The following is a 5,999-nucleotide window of genomic DNA, read 5'->3' as shown; positions in this document are numbered from 1 at the left end:
GGCACGAGTGAAACAGTAATAAACAGGAAGCTGGAGACAGAGTGTTTGTGACAGGGACACCAAACAGGCCCAAACACTCTAGAACCCAGAGACAAACACAAAGGGTCTGGCGGAAACATTTCACAACTCACCTGAGCTTGCCATCGGGTAATAGGCTCCAGGGGAACGTGCGTGGTGAATACTCTGGGAGAAGAACATTTCTAAATCGGAGAATGTCACTGCCTCGTCTTCAGCTCATTCCTATTAGTGGTATGCCATACCCACAGAATGAAAGAGCACTCCAAGCAGGCAATGGCTCTGTTCAGAGAAGCAGAGTTGTCACAGAAAATGAGCTGAGGTTATAACTGATGTAACCCAACACAAAATGATGGCTTTTAACTACAGGAGGGGGGGGGGGGGGGGGGGGGGGGGGGGGTATCTGTGTATTCTCCAGAGGGAGTAAGTCCCTGCAGTCCACATTCCCATTACCAAGTCCCAGTTCATTTTTGTAGTCTTGGAGATACAGGAAAGGACCTAGAAGCCTATAAGCTACTTACTCGTGCCCTCCATTCCCAAACCTGGCCTTAGTCATTTACATTTGTGGGAGTGTGCATGTTTGCATATGTGTGTGGGCGACTGTCAACACTAATGAGTGATCCAACGCTAGTTCATGTTAACACACTCTTAAGATTGTCGAACTTGATTTATTTTTATATAGATAAGCGAAAGTTCCTAATACAAATAAGTGATTTGCAAGTCTGCTCTGTCAAAACTGTATGTGAAGTGTAATCCTGTGTGAGGGTCCATGTCTTGGCACAAAGGCTGCAGGTCGGAGGCTCCAGCTCATCTTTCATGAACAGTATTTTGCTTTTCCCGGTGGTCTTCATGAGAGAGCGTGACACTTTCAGATTTCTGCCAGTGGACGGTGTGTCAGCATCTCTGTTTAATTATCTCAGTGATAATTGCGGTGGACCAAGAGTTTTTGATGACAAAATAAGCAGAGACGATCATCATGACTGCTAACATAAGAGGCACATACACAAAGCATGCATGCACTCAACCAATCAACATACAACAACAACAAAAAACACATTAGTTGCTTGTCATTAATATCTAAAGAAATTACTAAATATTTAAAATCCTAAAATATTTTTTACGTTTACAGCTTACTTACATAGAATTAAGATTTCAGATATTCAGCATGCACTTGTCTTCATCTGACCACCGCATAATGCAGCTCAGTAAGCTCTGCTGCTCCGAGTAATGGAAAACGCATGGAAAACAACCACCGTTAATAAATGGTGAACAACTCTTTCATTAAACTTTGGTTAAAAGTGACGTTATAGGTTGTTTCCATTATTTTCATAATTTTAAAATCTGCTCTATTTCATCAGAGACCTGTCATTACATAGATTTACAGAGTGCTTATGACAATTAAATAAGCTTAAAGTAGATTAAAATATGAGGTATTAGATGTGCAATTGGTGACCTGATTATATTTCCAACATGTTTATGAGATGAGAAAACATGTTAATGTGCACAGTCCAAATAAACAAGGCAGCCAATCAGGGAAGAGAAAACTAATTGAAGGTATAGCCATTAAAGTTATTTTCATTTTTTTTTTTTGGACAGATTATTGGATTTAAAAAGAAAAATCTATTTTATTCATCAGAAAATTATTTGCAAATGGTAAAATATTTTATATCTGGTTATTTACCTATTAATTTACCTTTTTTAAACGATAGTTATTATAAAGTGGTATGAGTACATATACTTGCTCCTGAGAACATTCCAGTAATCTTCACATGCACCAACTATCCACAAGCAGTTTAACGTTACCATTAATCAGACGCAAAGGCCAGAACTGATACAATTCAAGCAAGAACAACAACACACACACACACACTTCCGAAAGACACACAAACACACACACACAGGTGTGGAAAACAATCTTCCGGATGCACATACATTTAGTTTCCATGGCGACAGCCGTCATCCTCAAAGGCTGGAGCAGCTAAGCAACGATTTGTTAATTGGGGTGGTGAGGTTTTGCTTGCAACTAACATATGCTCACACATATCCTCCAACGCACACACACACACACACACACACACACACACACACACATACACACGTGTCAGCGGAGCCATTCCTCCCCATGCATATTCATGTGTGTTGTGTCAATGCAACGCTGTGACGTAATAATCTCGTACATTATGTTTGTCTTTTGTAGAATCCCATACATACTATCAATCCAGAGCTCCTTGATTGTAAGCTGCTAAACACGATGCATGTTTTATGATCAGTTTGCACTTCCACAATATGGGGAAAAACAACAACAACAAAAACTACACGGCTCACCAGTTCTGAACGAACAAATTCCTTATTGTCGTTACACAACCCTTCAGATCATACGATCACCTTCAAAGGTGGAGGAACACGGCCAATTAATTGTGTTTTGTTGTGAAGCGTGGGGATTGAAGCGTTGTGTTTGAGATCAAAAGGGAAATATGTTGAGCAGTTTGATTTTTCACATCCTGGTCGTGTTAAGCAACAGAGAACATGAGCCAATTTGTGTGAGGCATCTTTAATTTGGAAATATCCACAAGTACCTCTGGTTGTCTAACTCCTGCTGAAAGCCTTGGGGATTCCCATGTGAAGACTGCATTCGTGGAGAGGAAAAAAAAAAAAATCTGCTCGTGACCCAAAGCATCAGCTTCAGGTAGCGTGGTGGTCACAGGTTGATCAATGATTTACATCGATGGTGGAAACAAAAAAAGAACCCATTTAGACTTCCAGGGGGGAAAACGTTGTGCTCCAGTTTACCAGGAAAAGCTTTCAGATGAATTGTCCGCTTTATTATGTAAAAACATTCCAAGGATCTCATCATATGGAAGAAAAAAAAGAAGAAGTTTCGATGATTCAAGCAACAGTGTTTTGTGTAATATAGATTTATAAATTAAAAGAGCTACTATTCTTTTGAAGTGATTTGTTAGGTGAGTCAGTAGTGCCATTACAGTTGTTGACGTCGTCGTCTTCCTACAACCAAACGAGTGAAACAGACGTCTCTTCCAATATTTACCTTTTGATCACAAACCTGTAGGTTTGGCAGAGACAAATAAAGTGGCCCTGCGCTCCCACTACCTTTCAACACAACTACTGATCATCCCAGAAGCGAGAAATGTCCTTCGTCATGATCATAAATTTAAATAAATAAATAACGTGGACGGAGTTTCTTCCACATGACTCACGATACGAGACGAGCTGCGGTATGTAGAAGCCGTCTCTTTGCGGTGTTGACGCTTTGAAATCCAATTTGCGGTGCGATGGGAGCAATATTTTTGTAATGTCTTCAGAAATTCGAAGAGAACTGGTGTGTCACCTGTCATCACAGCTTTTTCACAAGGAAAGAAAAACCTGAGTGCCAACAAAATATATTCTATTTAAAAAAAAAAAAAAAGAGCAATTTGAACTGTAACAGCACTCTCTGGGATTTCAAATTACAAACATGCTGGTCAAAGATGCTGGTTTAAAGCAGTCACACCATCAGAAATGCAGTTGCTGAGCAAAATCTGGTTCAAAAGTCAGTAGAAGGTGATTGACGTATGTTTTTTTTGTGTGTGTATTTGTGTGTGTGTGTGTGTGTGTGTGTTGTGGTTAAGAGTCCAATCACAAACCCTGATTTCATTTCCCGTTTTAATCACAGAGTTGGACCATTTCATATTGCTCTCCCATAGTGAGAGGAGCCGAGGTGTGAAAGGAATAGCAATGACTGTGAGAGACTGTGTGTGTGCGTGTGTGTGTGTGTGTGTGTGTGTGTGTGTGTGTGTGTGTGTGTGTGTGTGTGTGTGTGTGTGTGTGTGTGTGTGTGTGTGTGTGTGTGTGTGTGTGTGTGTGTGTGTGTGTGTGTGTTGAAGCCAGGGCATTAGAGCAGTGTGGCTGCTGCTTAATGGGAGAGAATGAACTGTTTTCAATATGAATGTAAGCATATTGGGAGGAAATCCTGCTTGTATTTTCTTTAAGTAAATCTGCCTGCCGGTCTGACATGGAGCCGTAATACAGATGGCAATTTCTCATTAGAACTCCAAAATGAAATGAGGATTCAGGATCGCCACGAGGACATGCTGAAGTTCATGAATTTCACTTCACACATTTACTCAAACAGCTGTTCAGTGTCAAGTTCCTAAACCCATTAAAGGCAGCATTACTTTTTGCATATCCCGGCTAAAATGTTCATATTTTTGCTTCTCTAAAAAGAAATCTAATGCTTACACCTTATCCTGGAGCATACATATATTAATATGTAGTCAACTGAAGCACTGAACAAAGAGATTTCTAAACAGTGTCGCCCCCAGAGGAAACATCCCAAAGTGGTTCAGATTCATATTTACATGAAAATAAAACCCAGTTACACAACAGTTCATGACAAACAGTTGATACCCTCACAATTCACACGATCAGCACTAGTTTTGAGCTCAATGACCTCATACTGCATTCGGACGCACCCATTTTTATTACATGATGAGTGTGGACATATTGGAGTTCAGTTCAACATAAACATTACTTGTGGCATCGGTTTTTTGTCAGTTTTATGGACGATATTGGTTTTATAATGTTTACGTCAGTCAGAAACAAACAAACAAACGTCTTCTCTTTAGAACTAATTATAGAGTTTAAACACAAACAACTAAATGTTAAATGACATTTATCAGCACCGAGAGGAAGAGTTGTCAGCTATCATTTATTTATTTATTTATTTATTTATTATGTCGGGGGTTTTTTTTGTTTTTTTTTGTTTATTGTGGTAGTCAGGGACCATTTTTCTCTTAAATAACTCTCAACAATGATGACAATCAATATTTAATGAATAGGCAGCAAGCAAGCGCTCTTGTGAAGAACTGAAATTATTTAATTATATTGAACAAACACACACACACACACACACACATATATAAGTATGTCAATTTTTGTGTTGATACTATTATGCTTTCAAAAAAGTTTCAGCAAAAATGTCCAAAAAAAAGAGGTTTGATTTGATATTTAAGACTGAGATACTGTGACAAATCACCATCATGATATGAAAAAAAAAACAAGCCTTGTTTTTACAAGGGATCTTATTTTTCTTTTTATCTCAATCTCTTGTCTGCATCATTGTCATAGGAGCCATTTCAGAATACTTTAATCTTGTCATTTCACCAAGGTCCCACGTGTAAAAGAAAATAATGACGCACCTCAAAAGGACTAAACCACGATTCTTTATGGAGAAAAAAACAACCACCAACCGATTGTTTTATTTTATGTTTATTGATCATTTAAAAAAAAAATAAAAAATGAAGACGAAAAGCACAGATTTTCAAAACGCTTTCATAACGGCTCCCAGCAGTCCCATAAAACTCCAAAAACTGTACAGACATTTCATTTAGTCGAGACCTGAAATAGAATTTGGTTGTCGTGCTAGCTGCTAAATTTAAGTCTGAAAAGGGTTTGAGTCTTTTATTCACTTTTGTTTGAGCCCCACCGGAACCTTGTCAAGGTTCTCGAAACGCAGTGAAAACCTTTCTGTTTTTTTTTTGTTTTTTTGTTCTTTTGCTTTAGCGAGTAGCTCTACTCTACATACACTGAATCTATAACACTGTATTACAGGGTTGGGGTCGATTCAGGATGCCTTCTCGGAGTGAAACACACATCACACATGACACTATATTAAAAAAAATAAAATTTAAAAAATAAACAGTATTAGAGCATGAGACATATTTAAATCCAAAACATAAACTCTATTTTTTCTACAGTTCAAGCTCTCAGTGGAATTGACCCCAACCTTGCCTAAGCCATCAGTCTTTGTAAAGTACACTGTTTCCAGGGAATTGACGAAAAACACAAAAAAAGAAGATATTTGACCGACATTAGCCAGCTCTTATACAATGTTGTTTGTAGGTCTCGAGGCTGTCTGTTTTGTAAAAAAAGAAAAAAGAAACACCTTTTTACCTGTTGACTTTCTATGCTGTCGTTTCTGTATCAAT

The sequence above is a fragment of the Blennius ocellaris genome (assembly GCF_963422515.1).
Source record: "Blennius ocellaris genome assembly, chromosome: 4".
Taxonomy (NCBI): Eukaryota; Metazoa; Chordata; class Actinopteri; order Blenniiformes; family Blenniidae; genus Blennius; species Blennius ocellaris.
The sequence above is the reverse complement of the archived record's forward strand: the minus strand, read 5'-3'. Positions refer to the sequence as shown.